Source organism: Homarus americanus, unplaced genomic scaffold (genome assembly GCF_018991925.1).
Source record: "Homarus americanus isolate GMGI-L3 unplaced genomic scaffold, GMGI_Hamer_2.0 scaffold18884, whole genome shotgun sequence".
NCBI classification, from domain to species: domain Eukaryota; kingdom Metazoa; phylum Arthropoda; class Malacostraca; order Decapoda; family Nephropidae; genus Homarus; species Homarus americanus.
The window spans coordinates 577,501-592,804 of NW_024741393.1; the positions used below are offsets into that span (position 1 = coordinate 577,501).

General features: G+C 42.6%; 1 protein-coding gene across 1 annotated transcript in view; it reads right to left on the minus strand.

The window, feature by feature from the left end:
• LOC121875881 (neuroligin-4, X-linked-like) overlaps positions 1-15,061 on the minus strand; it is a 91,853-nt gene extending 76,792 nt beyond the window's left edge. The window contains exon 1 of the mRNA XM_042380610.1: positions 14,704-15,061. The gene's annotated coding sequence lies outside the window, so the exon portion shown is untranslated. The remainder of the gene's footprint in view (positions 1-14,703) is intronic.
• Positions 15,062-15,304: the final 243 nt, after the last annotated feature.

The window sequence follows — 15,304 nt, forward strand, 5'->3', positions numbered from 1 at the left end:
TTAACTTGATTTAACATTTAACTTTATTCTATGTTAAATATAAGAATATGTAACTAATATCTAACATAACTTACACTAAATTAACCTCTGAATAACATAATATCCCTCTAATCTCACTATATTTTTCTGTCCCTTAATCCAGCTCAGTTTAACCTTAGATTAACTTTATATCAAAATTTAGGTCCGGTTTTAGGTCTATTTAGTTTCTCCCACATTTTTTCCGGTTCTCTCGCTCATTCTCTGGTCAGTGGAGCCGCTTCTCACCCCGAACACAAAGTACCGCTAGAGGGTGAGGTGTTTAGGGGGGTCGGAGGTGCTAGGAGGGGTTGGAGGTGCTGTGGAAGGGGGTTTGGAGGTGCTGTGGGAGGGGGTTTGGAGGTGCTGTGGGAGGGGGTTTGGGTGTTGGGAGGGTTGGAGGTGTTGGGGGAGGGTGGAGGTGTTGGGGAGGGGGAGGTGTTGGGAGGGGTTGTGGGGAGGGGTTTGGAGGTGTTGATGTTGTCATTCTCCAGTAACCCCTGAGAGAACGTTATAATTAAATGATGCGTTAATGGGTGTGAGGCAGTATGTGTGGGGGCGGTTGGAGGTGGAGGGGGGTTGGGGTGGAGGGAGAGGGATGGGGTGTGGAGGAGGGTTGGAGGTGGTGTACTGTGGTGGTTGTGGTACAGGAAGTGGTGATGGAAGCTGTCATCTGAGGTCGTGTTATTGTCGTGATATGGTAAATGAAGCGACCTGTCCACTGTGTGTGTGTGTGTGTGTGTGTGTGTGTGTGTGTGTGTGTGTGTCTGTGTGTGTGTGTGTGTGTCTGTGTAACAATACTTAGTTCTGTTAAACTTCTATGGTGGCGTTAGAAGTTCAATTTGTTTTTATGTCTACGTATATATATTATATTTATCGTCTCACCTACCGTCTTCCCCTCCTCTCTCTCCCCCTCACTTAAAGAATAAATTGGATCACGTCGACGACACATAAATGAGTTAGGTCCTCAGGCCAACATAATTATGACCACACGCTAATATTCAGAGTGCCTCCTGGGGTGTTGGGCTGCTCTGCTCACTCCTACTACCACCATCCATACCTACCACCACCCCTACCACCACCACTACCGCAACCCATACCTAAGACAACCACACCCCTACCACCATCCACCCCTACATACACAAACAGACACAAACACACACACACATACAGAGAAAGACAGACACACACACACACACACAATACATGGTGCAGTAGTAATCTCTCCCTCCAGCCACTATTGCGAGCCTCAGTAAGGAAAAATTTCGGGTGTGGTTATGACCCTGGGATTAGTTTCAACAATATCCTATAAAAGATAAACACGGCGAAGTACCTTCCTCCCTCCTCTCCCCACACTTCCACACTCCCACACCCCATCCTCTCTCTCACCCACACACTCTCCACACCCCCACACCACTCACCACACTCCACACCCCATCCTCTCCCACACCCCCACACTCCCACACAACAAATCCCAAATCCCGAGTGTGTCTTTTGTTGAGTGTTTATGTATGTGATTTTTCTTGTGTGTGTTTGTGTATGAGTATAGAAGCCCAAGACAGGATTATAGAGCCCAGGATAGGATTATAGAGCCCAAGATAGGATTATAGGAACCCGAATAAGATTATAGAGCTCAAGATAGGATTATAGAGCCCAAGATAGGATTATAGAGCCCAAGATAGGATTATAGGAACCCGAATAAGATTATAGAGCCCAAGTTAGGATTATAGAGCCCAGAATAAGATTATAGGCGGTATAAGATTATTGAGCCCAGGGATAAGAGGTCTGTGCTTATTATACAGTAGGAGATAATCCCAAGCGCGGGGCAGGAGGCAGCAGCAGCCCGGACGACGCCAGGCAACTGTAAAGGACTCACGCCCTACGACAACCTCCCCCCTCCCCCTCTTCCCCCCGTGACATAAACAATAGCGGGCGTCTTAGGATGTGGAGTGACTGTGTTGGTATGCTTCACACACACACACACACACACACACACACACACTACTACAATACACACACGCACTAGACACAGTATAATGAAAGCCTGCATCATCTCTCTCTCTCTCTCTCTCTCTCTCTCTACACAATCTAACATTATAAAAGTACAATACAATCTAATAGTCTACTGGTGTGTCCCCAAAGCACTATAGAGGTTAATAGGTGAGGCTAATGGTTATAATGGATCGAAATGGATAATAACAAAATGGAGGCTATTAACATTTACCAGACTAAAACAGTGACCTTTTTTCATACAATATTATCCATCATATTAAATCCTAGTTTAGTCTATATAGTAAATGCGTAAAAAATGTTTCCCTACCATGACTAAGGGAAAGAGAAGCTCAACACTCGTAATTTCCCAACATTATTCAGTAGTTAGTGGGGTGTCTGCATCTCCCTGGTACGATGTTGGTCTAGCCAGTGTTGTTCCGCTCTTGGGAAACTCATCCACGAGTGTCCTCATTTTCCTCCTGAGAGCACAAGGACTAATACACGAGGAAGAATCCCCCAATCCTCCATTTTTGGCCTGGATTCGAACCCGTGTCTATCCGTGCATGAGGTGAATGCTCGAGTATTGAGCGATTAACATACGTACGTGTGTGTGTGTGTGTGTGTATGTGTGTGTGTGTGTGTGTGTGTGTGTGTGTGTGTGTGTGTGTGTGTGTGTGTGTGTGTGTGTGTGTGTGTGTGTACAACCAAGTATAACGCAACAATATACGAAAACTCAATTAAACTTGGTCCAACATCTTATACTTGAGCAACATAGTAAAGTGTATTAGCCAAGAGAGCATTAGAATAGGAGGCTCAGTAGTCAGCCAGCCAGCGAGACTCACCACCAGCAGGAGGAGCCTCACTCACAGGGAAGTGGGAAGTGATGAAGGAGGAGGAGGAGGAGGAGGAGAGTAAGAAGAAGAAGGAGGAGGAGGAGGATGAGGAAGAGGAAGTGTGACGCTGGTGGAGATGCATGTCCTAAGGAGATATTCAAGCCACTAGATTAAGCTGCTTTAATTAAAGTATCCCAGACGAATATATGACCCCCCTCCCATTCCCAAGGCTGCTGCTGTTCCCTCTCCCAGGCTGCTACTGTTCCCTCCTCCAGGCTGCTACTGTTCCCTCCTCCAGGCTGCTACTGTTCCCTCCTCCAGGCTGCTACTGTTCCCTCCTCCAGGCTGCTACTGTTCCCTCCCCCAGGCTGCTACTGTTCCCTCCTCCATGCTGCCACTGTTCCCTCCCCCAGGCTGATGAGGCCTACTTACCCCCTCCCCCACCAGGGCAAGTATGGACCATTACCCACCTTCCTTACCCTAAGGCGAGTAAAGAATATTATTCACTCTCTTAGCTGTTTTACCCCACCACCACCACCCCCCACATCACAACCATCAACACACACACACTCCCACATCCCCACCCTTACACCCGAAACCCACACATCCCCTCCGACACACACACACTCCTCCCACACATCCTCACGCCACACACACACACACACACACACACACACACACACACACACACACACACACACACACACACACACACACACACACGTTCTGGCCGCTGCATCTTCCCCTCTGCATGTTAAATACCGTCACCACAGAGTCAATTACTTACCCAGGCGAGCGAGGCTGTAGTGTGCCTTTGATATATGGGCCAGAGACCGCTTAAGAGGGGAGATATATTGTGTGTTGAGACGGTGAAGATGTATGGCGCTTGTCCTCCAGTGTATCTCTCTAATGAATTACTTATGCGTGTGTGATGTACTATACTGCTTCAACCATCCACCCAAACAACCAACCCCCTCCCATCTCTCTTCCTCTCTCTCTTTCTCTCTGTCTGTCTCTCACGCAAGCACATATACACACACAGCACGTAAACGCAAGTATTCCCATACACATATATATATACAAACTTGTACACACACATACACACATACGCACGCACCCGCACCCCCTCCTCCCCTCACACACACACGGCATAAATTATACAGGCAGCATTGTACTGAAAGTGTTCCAGATCTTTTATGCTTCTCTTCGTGAAATTTATCGCGGGTGGCCTTCAGAGGAGACAGTAAAACGGTAATTCTTTATATTTGTCTGAATATTCTCTTGTCATAGGAGGTGGAAGAGGGAGAGGAAATGAGGGAGAAGAGGTGAGGGAGAGGAAGTAAGGGAGAGTGGGTGAGGGAGAGGGTGGTGAGGAAGGATGAGGGTGTGTGGATGTTAGAGAAGAGGGATGACGGTGGATTTAGTGGTGAGCAAGAAGGAGGAGGTGAGTGGGGGGAGGCAGAGAAGGGTAAGTGACGGAGAGGAGAGAGGAGAGTCAGAATAGGTGAGGGAGAGCAGATGAGAATAGGCGTCGCTAAATACACATTATCAAATATTCCACTTTAATAAAAACCACAAAAATTGGAGAGAAAAAAAATACATAATACGAGTTTGAAAAGACAAACAAAAAAACGATACCAAGTTAAGTAAAATCGTCAAGGAAAGAAAATCATCGATATCCAATTATTACAAGAAGAACCAAGAGACTGTAAAAGCCGGATAGCATGAGATAAAGGGAGTGCTTGTGTGCATACGAGAGCCAGCTACCCCCGTTCTGGCCTGATGGGACGATTCTCTTGGTAATTGGACGAGGGAGGTGGTAGCACTTCCCACCCGCCTCTACCACGCACTTATCAGCCACTTGAGCACTTCTCCAACGGTAACTATGAGCATGAGCGTTCCGTAAGCATTAAATAGGAGCATAAGTTTTTCCTAAGCAGTAACCAAGAATCAGAGCATTTTTTATAGTACTAACCGGGAGCATGAGCATTTTCTCACCAGTAATGAAGAATCTGCGTTTTTCTTAAGCACTCATTACTTCCTTGAACACTTCTCTAGCACTAATCAGCCACTTGAGCACATATCGAGCACTAACCAGGATATCTGAGTAATACTCGAACACCTACCAGCCACTTGAGCTATTCTCGAGGAAGTTCCATACAGTTGAGTAATTCTCGAGGCCCTACTACATGTTTAAGTCCTTCTCGAGTACCTACCAGCCATTTGAGTACTCCTTGAGGACTTACCACCCACTTGTCACATGAGGAGGATGTGGAGAGAGAGAATATAGAGAAGGATAATGGAGAAGAAAAGGTGGAGGAGGGTAGAAGGTTGGAGGAGGGTGGTAGATGGTGGATGAAGGATGAAGGATGAATAATGATGATAAAAACAAACGGAAGAATGAAAGATACAGACACAGTATAATTTAGGCTGAAAAATTAAGAAGTTCAAGACAGATGAATGAAAAAAAAGGAATGAAGTAATGTGATGAAGAAAGAATAAAAAACGAAAACAGTGATATATAGAATGAATGAAACAGAGAATGAAAGGTAGGATGCGTCGTATTCATTCATACTTCAGGGATGCAAGGATGGCAGGAGACAGTGAGGAATGTTGGCCAGAGAAGTTGGATGGCAATATTGCAAGGACAGAGGAGGGAGAGTTGCAAGTCGGCATTGTGGTCTGAATGCTGGAATAGGGGGGAGGGGAGAAGAACAACAGCAAATGAAGTAAAATTGAGAGAATAGAATAGAATAGAGAGAGAGAAAGAGAGAGTACAAGGGAAAGCGAATATGTGGGTGAATTAATGAGAGAGAGACAGGTAGATATCCCTCCCCCCTCCATCCATCCACCCACCCATCCATCCATCCATCCATCCATCCATCCATCTCCTCTGGGCTGGAGACACACCAAAGTCTGGGGAGTAATCACGTTAGGTTCTCATCACGTTCGCCATCCACCGTAATCCCCCGCGATTGTCAATAGACGCGATCTAAATACGCTAAGTGAAAATACGAATCACGTTAACCCAAGCAAAGTTAATTTAATCTGATGTATAACTTAATTAAACTTACCCTAACCTAGATTAATTTATAAGTTAATGTTAGTTGATTAAGGTAATTTTGTCTATTATCTAAATCTAAAATAACCTAGCTTAGACTAACCTAATGTAGCTTAAACTAACCTAATATATCCTAAACTAACCTAATCTAATCTCTAATTTAACCGAACATAAACTAATCTATAACCTAAACTAATATAACCTAATCTAATCTAGGATAACCTAGCTTGAACTAACCTAATATAACCTAAACTAACCGAATCTAATCTCTAATTTAACCTAACATAAACTAATCTATAACCTAAACTGATATAACCTAATCTAATCTCTAATTTAACCTAACATAAACTAATCTATAACTTAAACTGATATAACCTAATCTAATCTCTAATTTAACCCAACCTTACCAAACTTAACCCAACCCACAAACTTTCCACTTAATTACTGACTGGAGTTATAAATACGCATCTAATTACCCTCACTGGAGCTATATTACAAAATATTCCAAAGAAATTGGCGTCAGATTTACGTTAGGACTTTTATTTTATACCGATACGTTCATTTAACCCAAGAGAAAAGGAAGTAAATCTGATTATACATCTTACAAATGATTTTAAAACGATCTTAAGTGATTTTTAAATGAGGTAAAAATAATCTCTGTGGCAAAGATTCTCACCAGGATCATAAGAGTCACATCCTGTAAGACATTTAAAGAGAGACTCGTCGATAATGTAACTTTATCAGCGGCCCATTCAACACCTCTTACACCACACTTTTTAAACTTTGTCTCTCTCCTTCTATCGTTGCTTGATGACCAACAGAACCTCCAGATGACATAGAGAGAGAGAGAGAAACAGACAGACAGACAGACAGAGTGAGAAACAGAGAGACAGAGAGACAGATAAAGAGATTGAGATACAGAGAGAGAAATAAAGACAGCGAGTAAGAGAGACAGAGATCGTATTTCTCAAGCGCTGGTAGTGAAACGTGGCTGGCTGGCACCGTAGAGTTTCACGCGGCTGCTCGAGGCTGGTGACCGCGCGGGGCCAAGTACTGATGTTAGTTCTACTGCGTCTGCCAGCTCTATGAATACCTGTTGTGTCTGACTAATTAACTGGTTGCTTGATTGACTGACTGATTAATTTACTGTATTGTTAACTGACTAATAAAAATTTTCGGCCGAGTTATGTTAATTTATATCAAGTGAAAGTTTTGATATAATTTTCATTATTTCAACAACTTAAACTATTTATATACAAAGGAACAATCATATACAATAGATAACCCTAATACAAACTACTTTAATAATGATGAAGGTCAATAATAAACGAACTACCTCAACTTTAATTAAATTAGCCAAACTTTAACCTAAGATAATTAATGTAAAAGTTTGGTTAAGTGAGCAATGAGATACCTTACACAAGAGTGAGGACAAATTTACCATATATTCTAGAATTTATATGATGTTAAGGCAATAATTATATAAAGGTAGATTTTTTATTTCCCAAGAAAGTCATTTGTGTTTGAGGTTTGATCCGTCTCTTATTATTATAACAAAAGAGATAATTAAATATATCAATTAAATTCTCTCTTTCTCTTCTTCTTTTTCTTCTTTTCTTCTTCTCTTTCTCTCTCTCTCTGTCTCTCTCTCTCTCTCTCTCTCTCTCTCTCTCTCTCTCTCTCTCTCTCTCATGCCCAGAACCTGACCTAACCATCGTCAGCGAGTATTTACACAAGTCTTGTATTAAAGTCCTCTCACCAGACCAAGATGTTTACAGATGATAACAATAACCGTGTCTGGTTGTTATGGTCTACCAGGAGATATATCAGGGTATTAAGATTGCTTTCCAGATGGTTATTGGTCGAATATAACCATAAGACTAGTAGTTGTGGTAGTTGTTGTAGTAGTAGTGGTGGTAGTAGTAGTGGTTGGAGTAGTGGTGGTGGTGTTGGTAGTAGTAGTGGTTGGAGTAGTGGTGGTGGGGGTAGTAGCTAAGTAGTGGTAGTAGTAGTAGTAGTAGTGGTTGTAGTAATAGTGTTGGTGGTAGTCGTAGTAGTAGCGGTGGTAGTAGTAGACGTTGTTTTTGTTGTCGGTGTCGTAGTTATATTTACTACACTACTTCTAATAATAACAACAACAACAACAACTATTAATAACAGCCATCACATCCAAACACAATATTGACCCTGAAGTTATAACTTGGCTCTTGACCTTGACCTTTAACACACTTCCTTCAAGACGATATTAATTCTTAAGTAACTCTTTCCTTAAGTCGGTCTGTGCAAAAAGTTTCTAATTTTGTCTTTTAAACTCCAAGTAATTTTAAATTCTGTTTTGTTCCTGAAAAAAATTATATAACGATCAATAATAATAATAATAATAATAATAATAATAATAATAATAATAATAATAATAATAATATCACAAAAACTGTCCCCAACTTAACTTTAAACTGAATTTTCACTAATTTTAAAAGCTTCTTAGACCATCGAAAACCAACATACATTAACATCAATGAATAAATAATTTATCTAAGCTGCTATAATTTATGATATGTTATAACTCTTCATATATTTTCTCCTATATTCTGTTAGAGATATATAATAATATGCTTATAATAATAATGCTTTCCTCTAAGGTATAATGAGTATAATTTATAATGCTATATTAATATTCTCCATCATTGTATATATTATATCACTTGTACGTAACAATGGTAGTAATTATAGTTTGATATTCATGTATCTCGTATATTACCTGGTACACCTGTCCAAATTCACGTTTAGAAAGGATTCGAAGCCGCGTACTGAATGTTGTTAATCTAATGTATTTACACAATCCCTGGAAAAAAAAATCCACACATATACACAGATACACACACAGGTAATGGAGGGTTACTGCTGCTGGTGCGTGAGTGTATGATTGTATGTGGTTGCGTGTCCGTGTGTGTGTCCGTGTGTCTGTATGTATGTATGTATGTATGTATGTGTGTGTGTGGGGGGGGGCAGATAATCAAGTTATATATAAAACTTAAATCATGTCTTTCTCAACTCACTGTATATGCAATAAATTGACTCACGAATAATTATATATGCAAATTTAATTATTGTGTATAGAACCCTGTGTTGAGTTCAGATAAATTTGATTATGATTTTTTTTTTTTTTATGAAATCGGAACAGTTGCAGCCCTCCAGGTCAGGCTGTATCTGTACCGGGGAAATTCTGGCTGTGCTGCTGTTGTCTCTGGTGGATAATTGTGTTTTTTAAGTGGTGTTGGTGTAGCCGGGAGGGTGTGGGATAGATACGGGGTCGAATTCTGGATGGGGTTAACTTTGAAATATGTTTACTGTGTGTGTGTGTGTTGTGAGGATGTTTGTACGTGTGTGTGTGTGTGTGTGTGTGTGTGTGTGTGTAGTGTCTTGTCATTGCCCAGTCACAACATCTTTCCTCCGTCACCCTCACCTCGCCGGCCTCCAAGGTACAGGTGACATAAACTCTCCAAAAGGGGTGACAGGTGTTTGTACAGGTATGTGTATTTGGATAGCAAGGAGGAGAGTGTGAGAGAGAAGGAGGGAGGAGAGTGTGAGAGAAATAGGGGAGAGTGTGAGAGAAAGAGGGGAGAGTGTGAGAGATAGTCGTAAAAAATGTGAAAATCATTGAGCCACTCAGAAATTCAATCAACAGAATAAGAGAAATAGTGTTAGAGGGACACACACACACACACACACACACATACACACACACACACACACACACACACACACACACACACACACACACACACACACACACACACACACACACACACACACACACACACACACACACACACACACACACACACACACACACACACACACACACACACACACACACACACACACACACACACACACACACACACACACACACACATACACACACACACACACACACACACACACACACACACACACACACACACACACACACACACATACACACACACACACACACACACACACACACACACACACACACACACACACACACACACACACACACACACACACACACACACACACACACACACACACACACACTAGTAGACAAAGAGATATATGGAGCTCACTATTAAATTCTCTCCCATCCCTTGATAAGCAAAATCACTTTTGAACAATAAATTCTGTTCTTAAATTGGTTTATCCAGTTGTTATGCGTTTTATCCTTTCCCTCCGTTCATTTTTTTTCCATTTGCGAATTTCATTTGATAAATTACGTGACGTTAAACGAGTTTTACTTTCACTGGAATTTCTGTGTTGGGTTAAAAGTTTACATCTGTCGGTACGTTTTTAAGAGGATTCATGCGTTCACTGTACGCACATGAGAGCATTCCCTGCCTGCACATGTTGGCTCGCAGTCTGAGTGTGACAGTCGTAGCTATGACATGTGTCATTTGTGTGTGTGTGTGTGTGTGTGTGTGTGTGTGTTTTCCCACGCGTTTATTGAGGTTTAGAGCATGTCGTCAGCACTACGCATGCAGCCCAGCCGCCCACATAGCTAGCCACACAGCCACCGACAGGTAGCCACCCAAACAGCTACCCAGTTATCTACTCGTATCTGTGTTCACACACTCACACACGCTGAATGATTCAACGAAACATGAATTCTCCCGTTACGAATTAAGCTGCGGTCGACCCCATGTTTCGGTGGCGAGTGACTGTGGAAATCCAGACCGCTCCGCTCTTCGCCCTGGATCAGGTGCAAGTCTGGTCAATTCACGACTACCGTGGCCCTCATGACGACCAACACACAGCCGCCGAATAAAAGCCACAGGTGTAATACAACTTGGGGTGGGAGGGGGTGATGGTGGTTGTAGGGGGTGGGGGTAGAGGTCGGGTGGGAGAAGTGAAGGGGGGTTGGAGGGGTGGGGGAATAGATGTGGGGGGGGGGGTGGGTGGTGATATGCAGAAAAAATAAATAAAACACTGTCGAAATCATCTACTCGTTCATGGGTTTGAAAACGTTGATGGTAATCAGTAAAATTGTGTATATGTGGGTAATTGGTCCAGCGGCACTTAGTGGTAATCGACCTTAGCTGTGTAATGCACATACCTATTTCTAATGGGCCTGAAACTCATAGAACCCATTTATATAGGTTCCAGTTCTAGCAGACCTTTATATCTAATGGGTTCTAGTATCAATCGGTTTTAGATTTAATCGACCCCAGTCTTAATAGACCCCATATCTATTGGGTCCTAGTCCTAATAGAACCCAGAGCTAATGGGCCCCAAGCCTACTAGACCCTAAGATAATCCTAGCGTAATTATATGACTGAGATTCACTTCTAATGGAACCCAAACTTAAGGAACCTCAATCCTAATGGCTGGATATATCATGTTAGGTCTATCATATCTGAGAACCATCATGAAAAAATACAAAAATATACGATAATAATTGAACAAAAAAAACGAAAATAAACGATACTAATTGCAAAAAATTAACATCACGAAAATAGACGAAAATAAATTTAAACAAAATAAATAACCTCGTGAAATAAGTAAAAATATATGAAACATTCTCAATAATTATTAAAAAAATGGAGGAAAATAAATGGTACAGGTTCAATAATTACGAAAGGAAGATAAGATCATTAGCTATCGTTCAACTAATTATGGGGAAAAGATTCAAATATGTAGAACAAATTCTATAATTCGCAAAGTAAAAAAAAAAACACGAAATTAAAAAAAAAAGCCTTCGATAATTAAGGTAAAGGGGTAAAAATGTTTGTTACAGATTTTAGTTACAAATTTTGGTGCAGATTTTTGGTGCAGACATCGGTTTCAGATTTTGGGTGCAGATTTTAAGTACAGATTTTTGGTACAGATTTTAGGTACAGATTTTTGGTGCAGATTTTTGGTGTAGACATCGGTTTCAGATTTTGGGTACAGATTTTAAGTACAGATTTTAGGTACAGATTTTTGGATACATAATTTGGGGCAGATTTTTGGTACAGATTTTGGTGTGGATTTTAGGATAGATTTTGGTGCAGGTTTGGGTACAGATTTTGAAGAAAAAAAATTAATGGACAGATATCAAGGGATTAAACTCGACTACATTATAATTATTAAAATAAAAAATAATAATATTAACTGTGAAAAAAGAAATCCTTCCTTTAGGCTTTCATTTAACATTTAAATAATAAATGTAAACGATAAATCAGGAAATATTACCTAATGGAAACAACCCGTAGCATAGCATAGCACAGTATAGTATAGCATAGTATAGCATAGCATAGCATAGCATAGTATAGCATAGCATAGTATAGCATAATAGAGCACAGTATAGTATAGCATAGTATAGCATAGCATAGCATAGCATAGTATAGCATAGCATAGCATAGTATAGCATAATATAGCATAGCATAGTATAGCATAATATAGCATAGTATAGTATAGCATAGCATAGTATAGCATAATATAGCATAGCATAGCATAGCATAGTATAGTATAGTATAAACAATCAGGTACAACAGAGTGTAAGGTAACGATCAGGAGCAAAAAATTTGCAATTTAACCCATCAGGAGCAAAAAGGTAACAATTTAACCCTATCCGGAGCAAAAATGTATCAATTTACCCCGTTGGAAGCAAAAAAGTAGCAATTTAACCCCAACAGGAGAAAAAAAGTAACAATTTAGCCCATTAGGAGTAAAAAGTAGCAATTTAATCTTTCACGAGTAAAAAAGTAACAATTTAGCCCACCAGGTAGCTCCGTAGACGCTGTTCCCTCTGGCCTCCTGGACCATTAGAGCGACCTATAATAGTTACTTGGTAAGGCGGTTCAGTTAAGGTTAGTGGAGAGTGAGAGAACCAGGGAGGAGGGGACATGCCACTTGTCTGCCTTTCTTCCTTTCCTTTTCTCTGTCACATACTGTTTGCTGCCCCTCCTCTGCCACGTACCGCCTGCCATTTCTCTGCACGTACCGCCTGCCATTTCTGCCACATGCCGCCTGCCAATTCTCTACCCACATCCGCTGCCAATTCTCTGCCACACCCCTGCCAATTCTCTGCCACGTACCGCCTGCCAATTCTCTGCCACGTACCGCCTGCCAATTCTCTGCCACGTACCGCCTGCCAATTCTCTGCCACGTACCGTCTGCCAATTCTCTGCCACGTACAGCTGCCACCGCTAAATACCGTATTATCTCCCTCACTAAGTCACACCTCGCCATCTCCGACCTGCCGCTTCACCCAAGTAGAGGTGTGGGAGAGCAGACAGGTGTGGGGAGAGTGTGGGGGGTGGTGGGTATGGGGGAGGGTAGTGGGGAGGGTGGGAGGAGGGGGTGAGGTTGTGGGGGAGGGGGTGAGGGGTGGGATGGTGGGGAGGTGGTGAAGAAGCTGGAAGGGTGTGGGGATGTTGGGAGGTTGTGGGGGATGGTGGACAGGTGTGGGGTCAGTAGGAAGGTGGGGAAGTGGGGTGGTAGGGTGGGCAGGTGTGTGGACGATGGCAGCTGTGGGCACGATGGCAGGTGTGGGGACGATGGCAGGTGTGGGGACGATGGCAGGTGTGGGGACGATGGCAGGTGTGGGGACGATGGCAGGTGTGGGGACGATGGCGATGGTGTGGGGATGATGGCAGGTCGATGGCAGGTGTGGGGATGATGGCAGGTGTGGCAGGTGTGTGGACGATGGCAGGTGTGGATGATGGCAGGTGTGGGGATGATGGCAGGTGTGTGGGATGTGTGGGGATGATGGCAGGTGTGGGGATGATGGCGGTGATGATGGCAGGTGTGGACGATGGTGTGGGGATGATGGGGTGTGGATGATGGCAGGTGTGGGGATGATGGCAGGTGTGGGGATGGCAGGTGTGGGGACGATGGCGGTTGTGGGACGATGGCGGTATGGGGCTGATGGCAGAGCAGGGGATGGGGGGTAAGTAAATGAACAGTAAAGTTGGGGAGGAAAGGAAGCTGGGGAGGATGGGTTAGATGGGGGCGATAGTGTAGGTTGGAAGGATAGGGTAGGTGGGGGGGGGATGGGGAGGATGGTGTAGATGGGAGGATGGGGAGGAGAGGGTAGGTGGGGAGGATGGTGCGGAGGATATGCTAGATAGGGAGATTGGTGTAGGTGGGGAGGATAGGGTAGGTGGGGAGGATAGTTTAGTTGGGGAGGATAGCAATATAATCATGTCCATCACTGTATTTATTTTCTCTTTGATAATTCCTTGAGAACGGTGACCTAATCTTTTGAGTACGATGGCTTAACACCTTGAGTACGATGACTTGAGTACGATATTACCCTTTTGAGTACAATAACTTAAGCATTTGAGTACGATGTCATTCCTCGAGTACCATGACATAGACCTCATGGCCTGAAACAGACAGACAGACAGACAGACAGACAGACGGGCCCATAGAATAACTACAAAAAAGCAATCACTTAATCTAGGCATCGAACCCCTGAACATATCGACCCTGCCAGCCAGCATGCCACTTAACACGACACATGTCACACACAGTTGTCCTCAATGAAAAAAATACGCCACTCATTTCTCTCTCACTCGCACACAATATTCGCAGTGATGTAAGGACTCAGGGTTAAATAATGTACCTTTTAAATAACACAAGACAACTCTTTCTCTTTAATATTATCTATGAGCCAATTATATTTTCAATTAAGCTGGTAATTAATGTATAAAAAATAATTATACATAACCCTCTAATGCACACACACTATTGTATAATCCTTCAACAAGTTTCTAGTGCGGTATAAAGGTTGTATGAATGTATTAGTGTATGACAAGAATACAACCACTAACTTACCTTATTATTCAAAGCAGCTTCGTCTGTCAGTGAGGCTCTTGAGCTTGTATCAATCTTACACAAACTGTACTTGGTTATATTATCAGATATATACTTAAATATATCGATATATTCCCCTCTGGATTATCACTTCACATTATAACTATAGTGATTCACAAACTCTATAACAACTAGAGTATAATGGAGCATAATATTCCGGGATGAGGGAAGCAACGCCTCAATACCTTCCTGCAGGCGACGCACAGATAGTTACCGACGGAGGTTTATACTGAGAGGGCATTTTTTAGACCACCATTTGTTTGTACACATTCGCTGGAAAGTCGTGGAGCCCAAGATACACCTCCGCCCCTCACGATGGCTAGGCCCGCACTGAGGATCTCCGCGACCGCCCGCCCAGCATCCAACACCCCCGCCCTGCCTCCCTCAACACCCTCCCTTCCTCCAGCTCTCTCGCTCTCTGCCTCGCTTCATCTCTCTCTCTCTCTCTCTCTATTCTTCTCTATCTCTTTTTCTCTTGCTCTTTTTCTTGTTCATTCTTTGTTGCTGTATATTTCATCTTTTGTGTTTTACAGTCATCATTTTTATTCCATCTTAGAAGCTT